Genomic DNA, 11724 nt, shown 5'->3' on the forward strand with positions numbered 1-11724 from the left:
CAACAAGGTCACGAAAGCCAGGACGCTCGATGACCAGTGCGATGGTCTTGAGCTTCATGTTGATGTCATCCATCATGTCCACGGGAAGCCTCCTTCGGAATTTGATTTCCTTTTATTCCGAAGCCATCCTCAAACCACAGGAACTAGTGACCCTGCAAAAGGGCAGAAGACGACCCTGTCATACAACGCCACATACTCCTCCACATTCAGCACCAGCTTCTTTGGATGGAAGTGTGTGTAATGCAAGAATGCAAAAGACGTAGCGATGGGCTTCTAGCCCTATGAACGCCAAATCCACATGAACACCGAGAGCCAAGTGATGGCATTTGGAGTCAGTTGCTATATCTACAGTTCATGCTGATTTAGGACACTAGCCAGCATGGAGATGTAGGGGAAGCGGAGGCCGGTGGAGAAAAACTTAAGTAACAGGATGACCTCACCTTTGTGCGGTTGCGGCATCGTCTCCTCATGCAAAGGCAACTTGGCATCGGCCACATCACTGATCCAACGCTTCTCTGCCAGAGACTTAATATGACCCTCAATGCACCGGATAACACCGAAGTATGGCATTGATAAAGCCATGGCACTAGCGCATTAAAGCTTGGGCTTCTTCATATCCCGAAGGGGACAAGAAACGAAATACTAAGAAGAGGCAAGGAATACCTCACCCGAAGGGTATGCACAGCAGCAAGAAGAGGGCTAACACATGAGCAAGAACACAATGGGGTGAACGAAAAAAATTACCACAAGGGGAGTGGCAATCCATATATATATATAACTTGGCACCCAAGCCACGACCCTAGAAAGTCCAGGGGATAGGGACCTCGCAGGCATTTGCAAGGGCTGCATCCACCTCCTCGCATGACTCGACGGCCATGGCGGAGCCCAATATTACGTCTTGTAGTGGTATGTTGCAGCGAATGTCCCGGCCATCGGTTAGGCTGTCCCCACAGCACATCAGTGGGTGTCAGGCACTTGGTTCGTGCCAAGTATAGAATAGGCTACTTTGTGAATGGAGGAGAAGCGTTTACCCTTCGCGTAATGTATAGATATGTTGTATAGGTCGCACAAGAAGTTAGTCTTGAGAAGGCGTGACGAAGCCCAAGATACAAAGCTCAGAGGCGAAGCCTGAAGACCGAAAGGGCGCGACAAAGCCCGAAGGCTGAAGATACGCACCGAAGCTAGAATGACAAAGAGTATAGCGAAGCGCTAAGGCCGAAGGAAGGTGGCACGACGACCTTCTGTGACAGAGCGAAAGCTCACCTAATAAGGAACCTGTAAGTTAGCTGGAAACTGATAAGTAAATAGCCGAACGAAGATCGGGAGTAGCTTAGACGAAGGGCCAGTGCGGGTTCCTTAGGATCTGTGTTGGGGTTCTGTTGCTTAAGACAATGTAGGTAAACAATAACCATAATACCCAGAGAAATTCTAGAATATTTTTTAGTGTTAGCAGAAATATTCATATGGATTAGAGGTAAATGTGTAATGACTACGAGAGTGGTTAAGGTATGCATATAAATACTCTCACTCACATAATATAAGGATAAAGATAAACAGTTATTACATCGATAGGTACAACATTGTTTATTATGTTATGATTGTGATTATAACTGTGGATGTGTATGGATGGAAAATGCGTTTTTATAGGATTGTATCACTTAATAGTGAAAAACTTATTTTATAAGAAATGACTAGGTTCTGGATTCACGTTGCACTGTGTGACACGAACGACAGCTACGTACTACCACTATATGAGCGACACGTGTCTTTTTCATCGATAGAAGATTGCAATCAATCAAAATAGTGTCACAGTCTCTCCGGGTATCATCCATTAAGCACCATGCCACCAACATATATACCTAGTGCCAGGACGATCTTTTTGTATGGGCGCAGGCAGGGCACCCATTTGAAGACCAGGTTCAGGCTCACGCAGCTTTACTAGTACCCTCCCCTCCCCTCATTCATGGGCAGCGCCGCATTCATGCACGGTGGTAAATGCCGCATCGCCGGCACGAGCAACCCGGTACGCTTGACTTAGTCGTACGTAGGCTTGAGCTTTTAGTAGCATCAGGCAGGCTTGAGCTTCAACCATGAAACTGATGTGGGTTTGTTTGATATTTTAAAGGTATTGTGATAAATCGATTTAATGGAGTTTTGATGTTAATGATATAAAAGTTTTGATTAGAATTGATCGGGAATTTTTACAACCATTGCACCACTACTTCGTAGTTATAAACCGTACTAAGACGTAGTTAATCTTGTCAAAAATAAAATTCTAACAAGTAAACAGAGAACACAAGCAAAAACATATAGATACAATCTAAAAATTACTTATTACCAACAAAGTGCTTAAGTTTTTGATTGTACAAACCTATATACGATGAAACTGTCTAAAATATAATAATCTAAGTAAAACTCAAACCTAAACTACGACGACTACTATGTATATATAGAGGGTATGAGGAAGTCAAACTAAGATTGTACAGCCGTGAAGAGAGACGTACATAACCCAGACTATGATCCTGACATGATTACATGACCTGACAAAATCCAAAATGATGATGTAACACCTTATTTCTTTGACTCCGACTAAACTATAAGGAATATTTAGTCGAGTCCAAATCTATTGTAAAGAGCTAGTCGTTTTTCAACAAGTCTAAGATAGTTTTAATTGGACTCCGTATGTCAGAGTTGTGTCATTTTATTGACGTGATACTCTGAGATTCTGAGCCGAATTTGGACTCTGAATTGAGCTCGACTTGTTATTCGAATAGACTTGGCGTTCGAGTGATTACATCTAAGTAAGCTTGTGGTGTTTCTCCTATATTTCTAAGCAATAAAATATCATAAGAATTTAGAAGTATTTCGTTCAAAAAGGTATAAATAATGAGAAACGAGTTTATCCGATGGTTTAATTGTCACATACGTACTCTTATAATTGATTCTTATATAATTTAAAAAATTATTAGTAATACTGCTCATATCTAAAGGAGTCCTATCTTTATTAGGAACTTGGAGAGATTTCACTTTTCTTTGAAACCAGCTAGCCAGCCACCCACACAGCACTCACCAGCCCGCCGCTAGATTGGCTGAGACGATCACTCGCTCAGCTACAGCCAGTCACTGTGCCATCATAACGCTCGCTGTCCCTGGACGGGATGCCCTACTGCATCATGTCCTCTCCCAGCAGAAAAGGGTGGAGGCATTCGGCCACGCGCTGCCACCCTCGGGTCCCATCACCACATGATGCCATGCCACCACCATTTTGAACACACGCGGAAAAGAAAATACCACTTACTAAGTACATGCATGGCCACTGCCCAAAAACATTGCTAGATAGACATTCACAAATCAACACAACTCGATCCATCAGTTAAAGATCAAGGAAGAAGACACGAGATCATGACAAGCTGCCAAATACGGAGAAGGTCGCCTAGCAATAGGTGACGAAGGTGAGATGGAGCAGAGGTTAGGCGACGCCCGCACCAGCCGTGGTAGGAGGTATTGGGTGGTGGGGTGTGTTGTTCCAAACTATATTTTAGTAACATTTCGATTAAAATGATTTTGAATTTAAACATATAAGAAAGAATATAACTATCAACAACAAATATCATAATTACTAATATGAGCATTTCACAAATAAATATAACATAATATATACTATTCATGTTCGCAAGGATATCATATATGGCAATTGACATAAAAAAATTAGATTAACACATGAACAAATATAGTAAGTATTAAAGGAATAAAATTGCTATCGGTACAGGATACTGAATTAACAGCAATAGAATATATAATAAGCTTTACTGATTAGTGTGATAAATCTCACCATAAAAGCTAAGCCGAGCTACCCAAGATACTGATTAAACCTATCATGCATATATCTCACCACTGAAACTAACAGAACAAGACTCAAAAACAAAACAGAGATAAAAGAAGCAACAACGTAACTCAAGTGCATAAATATCACTCTAATCACACTTAGCCCATTATCATCACATAGCATCGTAACCACCTCAAATAGCATGCAAGTTTCACTGGTAGAAAAATAATTTGTACATACGATTTTTGAACCATCTTTACAGATGATTTATACAAACGGCTTGTTATTGAAACCGTTTGTACTAAGTTTTTTGGAGCTAAAAAATCTAAAAATATATTTTTCCTACCCACACCAGCCCCCTATATTATTATGTAGATGCGGTCGTAAGTCACATGATTTTTCACGCAAAATACCATGAGTGAGTTTTCTAGAAGTTGAGCCTGCAACCTCTAACCTCAAGCGAACATTCCTTATCATCTCACTTGTCGTTCATTATTGACCATTGTATGAAAATAACCTATATAAGATATATGCTCAAAACAAGTGGGACACTATTAGTTCAGACGGTCCAAAGTTTAAAACCGTCTGTACTATTCTTTTTTTTATAGATAGTTCTAATTTGAAACCGTTTGTACTACTACTTTTAATAGTCCAAGTTTAGAATCGTCTGTACTATTCCTTTTTGTACAAATAATTCTAATGAAAATTATTTGTACTATTACTGCTAATAGTACAGACGATTCTACTTTAGAACTATCTGTATTGTTATTTTTTTTACATACGGCTCTAATTTGGAACCGTCTGTACTAGTATAGACAGTTGTAGTTTGTAACCGTCTGGATTGTAGCGTCCTGCTTTGTTGCAACTGCTCGTTAATATTTTCTTAGATGGTTCTAGTTTGGAACCGTTTGTGGTACACTTTGTACAGACGGCTCTAAAGATCCATCTGTACCAAGGCGTCCCACTAAACGGATTTTGTAGTAGTGTTTATCAATTCTGATAGCGGTAATCAAGTACAAGCATGCTAGATTGTAAACAATGGAGAGAGGGTTGGAATGAGCTTACAATCCAGTGATAAAGTCGAAGGCAAGGCGTGCAATTGTGTTGTCCCAGAAAACAGAGACACCCCCTATGCCGAGGTCGACCGGGTGTATGTTCTCGGAGATACAATGTTGTTGTACCAGCTACAAGGCACACTGCAACTAGTACCTAAGAAGCAGAATTCACCACAATAGAGAGAGGTCCAGCACTGGGCTAGGGAGGAGATGTCGAACACTAGCCCGAGATAATCAACGCTGGAGCGATGTCACCACGAACAAAGTAGGCACACGAGGCAAGCTCCACAGCAAAGTCGCGCGCACGACTCAGCCACCGCACGCACAACAAGCGCACAGCAAGATCTCCACCTGTAGAAATGTGCACGAAGGCGCAACCCAGACCACCACAGCATCATTACCCCCGCAGGCAAAACACACACACACGTGTTACTCAGAGAACGAGCGTTGCCGCACACAGAACACCCAAACGCTCCACGCCCAAGCCCGCACGGACCAGCAAGTGCAAGATGACAGGGCACATGACCAGAGGAGATGTACCAGCACGTCGTGAGCACCCTCACCGGAGCCGACGGGGCGCAGACGCGGGATAGGTGAAGAGAAGAGTCGGAGAGGAAGGTGGAGAGGTGAGAGCACAAGGAGAAGGTGGAGAACTCCAAAAGGATTTGATCTAGAGGAGAGAAATGACTCGGTTTTATCCACTCGAGCCACGATTTTGCCAGAGTGGAATGTGTCGCCAGTTAGGGCGGATGCCCTAAGCGCCAAGTGTGGCGGGAGCCGCAACTCCTGCTGCACACCTCCTGTGAGGTCTTAGAGGATCACAGGGACGGGTGGGCTGCTTGGCCACCTGGGCCTGGAAGTGGCCCACTAGACCATGGCCTTCTCTCTGTTTTAATGGAATTTGCTTAAATCCAGATTTGACTTCATTTTCAAATTTCAATTTTAAAGGGACAAAACCCCTCAAATCCCAACAATCCTCACCTTTTACCTTTCAAAATTCGACAAACTCTTATGAACCCCTTAACTATTTAATATACTGTTTTTGGGCGAAGGTGCGATTAAGCTTGAGCCTTGCCTCGCTAAAGAAACTACAACCCTGCTCGGGCAGCTTGGAGGACTAGGCCTTGATCCAGTGCCTTGGTGTGGGGGCTTTCATTTCAAAGACATATAGTATAGGGCGGTTGAACTGCTCCTCTATCGGGGCAAGGTTTTACGGTCATGCTCTTATATCTTTTCATGAACTTACTAGAGAGTATTCATTTTCTCTCCCGGATCATGACCACATGATCAGTTCACATAGGTGAGTTCTTCATAAAATCTTGTAGGACGATTTCCCACCATTGGACGAAGAACTCATTAAGAGTCTATGCTCAACTTGCCATACAAATGAAGCAATGCAGCTTATGGGACCCATGAAGATGTGCTTTTGGCATTAACCAGCTTCATTTCCTACAACCTGAACCATGGTTCTACAATCAAACAGGATAAGTATCCACTTTTGAAGCCTTTAACATGGTAATAGGCCCATTCCCTCTGACGCTGCCTGGATTGGCATCCTTGCCAAACCCTTAGTGAAAGGATCAGCCAAGTTCCTTTCAGACTTGATGTATTCTACTACACTAACACCAATCTCTCTGTCATGTTGACATGCCTTTAACTGCCTCCAAATGTGTCGGGTGGTTTTCAAGTTGTCCTTTCTACTCTGAACTTTGATAATCACAGCCTGATTATCACAGTATACTAGGACTATTAGAATGTGTTTTTCCAGTACATGGAAGGTTGACAAGAGGTCTCTCAACCACTCTGTCTCTACCGCTGCTGAATCTAGAGCTACTAGTTCAGCCTCCATGGTGGATCGTGTTATCAACATCTGTTTAGACAATCACGACATGGTCCCACCAACTAGGGTGAATGCATAGCCACTTGTTTCTCTCATCTCATATGAGTCATTGATCCAATTAGCATCACTAAATCCTTCTAAGATCGTTGGATGACCGGTATATTTAATACCAAGGTTCATTGTTCCTTTTAAGCGCCTGAGTACTCTTATTAATGCTTCCCAATGATCATCTTCTGGGGTGGAAGTATAATGACTCAACCTGCATATTGCATATGAGATGTTTGGTATCATCGCATTGCTCAAGTACATAATAGATACAATGACCTGCAAAAACTTCAGCTAGTCTACTGGTCCACCTAAGTGTTTATGCAACTTGACGTTTGGATCATAGGGTGTGGGGACTGTTTTAACGTCCATTTGCCCGAACCGAGTTAGGACCTTCTCCACATAATGAGATTGTGATAAAGTAATCTCATTGTCTCCATTTAACAACTTTATGTTTAATATGATATCAACTTCACCCATGTCCTTCATGTCGAAGTTCATGGAGCGGAATTCTTTTGCCTCCTTGATAAGTTCCATGTCAGTCCCAAAAACAATATGTCATCCACGTATAAACACAGAATGACACCACTCCTCCCAACAAATCAATAGTACACGCACTTATCGGCTTAGTTTACACACCGGCAGTGACCAATGTGCTATCGAATTTCTCATGCCATTTTTTTAGGAGCTTTCTTTATATCATATAAGGATTTGATCAAGCAACACACTTTCTTTTCTTGCCCTTCTACCACAAATCCATCAGGCTGTTGCATGTATATCTTCTCATTCATCTCTCCATTGAGGAAAGCGGTCTTCACATCCATCTGATGGATATGTAGTTTACATGCTATAGCGAGCACGAATAGCACCCGGATCTTAGGTAATCAGGCCACAAGAGAATACGTATCAAAGTAATTCTCTCATTCTTTCTGAGTAGAACCCTTACCCTCTAAGCGGATATTGTACTTTTCTATGGTACCATCAGGTCTCCTCTTCCTCTTAAAGATCCATCTGCATCCTACCGTCTTGCACCTAGCTGGAACATCTGCTATTTCCCATGTTCCATTAGCTATGATGGAATCCATATCGCTACGGACTGCTTCCCTCTAGTACTTCGCATATGGTGATGTGTATGCCTCTACAATAGATTGTGGTTCCTCATCCACTAAATAATTGACATAATCATCATCTAGCGACTTTTTAGTCCTCTGTCTCTTACTCCTTCTCAACTCCAAATCCGGAGCTGGATCATACACACTCAAAGGAATAGAATATGTCTCATGCATGCCACCTGGAGCGACTATCTCATTTCCTCTCATTGAAAAGATGTCTTCAAAGAATGTCGCATCACGAGACTCCATAATGGCATTAGTAGCAACTTCGCTCGTCTCAGATATGACCACTAAAAATCTATAGGTTGTGATGTTAGCAGCGTACCCAAGGAAGATGTAGTGAATAGTTTTTGGTCCTAACTTTCTCTTCTTCGGTAAAGGCAGAATGACTTTTGCAAGACAACCCCAAGTCAAAAGGTGAGAAAGGTTCGGTTTTTTTTCCCTCTAAATCCTTCATATGGTCTCCTCACGGTTGCGTGGAGGTACCCCGTTGAAGACATAGTATACTGTGAGAACTGTCTCGCCCCACCATACATCCGACATAACTAAACTCTGCAACAAAGAGTTAACCAAGTCACAGACAGTTCAGTTCTTTCGCTCGGCAACCCCGTTTGACTAGGGTGAGTATGGGGTGGTTTCACACCCTTATTTTGAGATTTCACAAATTTCTAAAATTTTCCAACATTAGATTATAGTTTAAATAATTAGAATAGAAAAAAAAAATCCTATTTTCTAAATTCAAATGCAATTTTGAATAAGGTTATTATTTGTTTGAATGCAATCATATTGATAAATAGGCATCTAGGGTTTTATGTTAAGCTGTTGATTTCCTCTGGATTTTGTTGGATTTTATTTGGGCTCACTGGGAGTTTACTTGAATTTATTTGAGCTACATTTAAAATTCCAAAAGTTCCAAAATGTTTTTATGAGTTCAAAATATTTTATTTGGTTTCTAAATATTTTTAAAAGCTTGCCAGAATTTTTCCTAGAATTTTCTAGGCTTTATTTGGTATTTATTCGCTTTCCTTCTTTTCTGAAAATTCTGAAACAAATAAAAGCCCTAACCTAACCCAATCCCCAGCCCAATCTATCTCCCTCTGGGCCGGCCTCTTTTCTCTCCTCCTCTCAGTTTGGCCCAACCTGGCCCGAGCCATCCGCCCTGCTCCTTCTTTTCCCCTTCGCCCGTCTCCTCCCTCTAGGCCGCGATACTCTCACCCCAGCCTGCTCACCCTCCCGTTCTCCCTACTACCGAATGCGCCCTCGCCTTCTTCCACCTTCTCCGTGCGCCGGCTGACACGTGGGCCCACACCGAGTTGTCGTCCTACCAAACTCCCGGCCAAGTTCGAGTTAGGTTCGCCGGTCGCCTCTCTCTCCTTTCTTGGTGCGCGTGCCCCAGACTTCTTGAGCCACTACCTAAATAAGAGAGTCCTTGTGGCTCGTTTCCTCTGTAAGCCACCGCCTCCCGTGCCCTAATCCATCGAATCACCAAAAAATCTAGCTCGCCGTCACCGCCTCCATAGATGCTCCTTGGTCGAGCTCCCTGATCTTGCTGCCAAGGCCATGCCAACGTCCACATGCTCGCCTACACCTTCGTCGTGACCTCCTAAGTGCTCTGTGCTGTTGCTTTTGCCTCTCAGCCATCGGAGTGCCCATTCTTTCGATTCATGAGAGCTGTTGTCACCTCCTATCATCGCCAGCCTACCTCGCTGCCTCTCCAACCTCACTGATTGGCTGAGGTAAGATTCTTGTCTATCCTCGTTGCCTCTCCGCCACTCGCCATCACGATCAGAAGCCAGCGATGAGGTTTTTGCTCAAGTCCGGCGAGCCTCCGTCGCACCTCAAGTAGGCACATGAGGCGAGATCCACAGCAAAGTCGCGCACACAACTCAGCCACTGCACACACAACGAGGTCTCCACTTACAGAAACGTGTACGAAGGCGCGACCAAGACCACCAAAGCACCATCAACCCCACGGCCAAAACATACGTACACACGTGACCTGAAGAACGCTATGCACCTGAGCCTGCACAAACCAGCAAGTGCAAGATAACGGGGCACATGACTAGGGGAGATGTACCAGTGCGTCGCGAGCACCCTCACTAGAGCTGACGGGAAGCAGATGTGGGACAGGTGAAGAGAAGAGCCAGAGAGGAGGGTGGAGAGGTGAGAGCATGAGAAGGTGGAGATCTTGAAGAGAATTGATCCAGAGGAGAGGAACGGCCCGGCTTTATCCACCCGAGCCATGAGCGAGCGCACACCGCCCCTCATCCAATTTTAAGGGAGGCGATCGGAGCCCCTTCTGGAGACCTCCTGTGAGGTCTTAGAGGACCGCCGGGCCGGGTGGGCTACTCGGTCACCTGGGCCTGGAAGTGGCCCACCGAACCATGGCCTCCTCTCTTTCTTTAATGGAATTTGCTCAAATCCAAATTTCACTTCATTTTCAAATTTGAATTTTAAAGAGAAAACCCCCTCAAATCCCAATAGGGTGGTGGTGAGATGACAAGACGGTGTTGTGGGGATTAAAGAGTTATGGTTTTGGGAAAATGAGGTTGGGAGTGTAAGATCTCAATAAAATGGTCGAAACTGGTGATCAGGCAATGTCTACTAGGAAGAACCAAATTTATATACACCCATAACTCGCTACAACAAAAAACTATTTTTGGGACATCCAGGGTGCCTTTTCAAAACGACTCAAATGACAAACCGCATGAGCAGGCCCCTGTGGTTTCAGGCAGTCTGTGTAAACAAATTTTCACATGCGACTGCTCACGATAACTGCATGTGCAAATAGGATAATTACCACAGATGATTCCTTATGTGAACTATATGTGTAAAATATCATTTACAGATGTGGTTCTTTATGTGAACTGCTTTTAAAAATAGGATAATTATTGCAGGTGGTTCCTTATGTGAACTGCATGTGTAAAAGGTCATTTTCAAAGGCGGTTTCGTTGCCTCTGGTAATGGGGATGATTTCCAAATGCGATTCATATAAGAAAGCGTCTCTGATAATGGGTTGTAAAAACTCATAATTTTTTCATACGAAGTCGGATGGGAATAAATTGTACATGAAAATTACAGCCCTCAACGAGATGTACAACTTTATAATTGATTTTTTTATTTTTGGTCATTAGATGTCCAAATAATCATTTGAAGAGAAATCAAGCTATAATTGCCATAATAATCAGGTGGTGAAATGCCAACCCCCATCAACATTTTGAGCCATATTCAAATAGGTCTATTCAGAACCTTGAATGTTTTGCTTTGTCATTATTTGAGGGGACAAGTGCAGATTCACTTTGAGGTGGCTTATCCACAGGAATTTCTCATATTCACTTTGAGGGATTATTACCACATGCGAGTTATGTCAAATGATTACATAGATATCTAAATGATTTGAAATGAAAAGGTTTTCAACTACAAAGTTGTAGATCTCACCAAGTGCTATAATTTTTATATAAAATCTATCTCTATCTGACTTCGTATGAAAAATTAAGAATTTTTTCAACTCATTATAAGATATGGTTCCTTATATGAACCGCCTCTGAAAATCATCCTCATTTTTAGAGGCAATGGTTACTTATGTGAATCGCTTCTGGTAATGGGTTGCGAAAATTCGTAACTTTTTTATATGAAGTTGGATAAGGACAAAGTTTATAAGAAAATTATTGCCTTTGATGAGATCTATAAATATGTAGTTGAAAACTTTTTTATTTGAAGTCATTTAGGTGTCCAAATAACCATTTAAAATTTCAGATAGGAGATATCAAAAGGATTGCATATGCTATTAGTATCACTTCTGTGATGAGATGGTAAGGACTTATCATGCGAGCTAAGAGGTCCTAG

Source organism: Phragmites australis, chromosome 1 (assembly GCF_958298935.1).
Source record: "Phragmites australis chromosome 1, lpPhrAust1.1, whole genome shotgun sequence".
In the NCBI taxonomy this organism is placed as follows: domain Eukaryota; kingdom Viridiplantae; phylum Streptophyta; class Magnoliopsida; order Poales; family Poaceae; genus Phragmites; species Phragmites australis.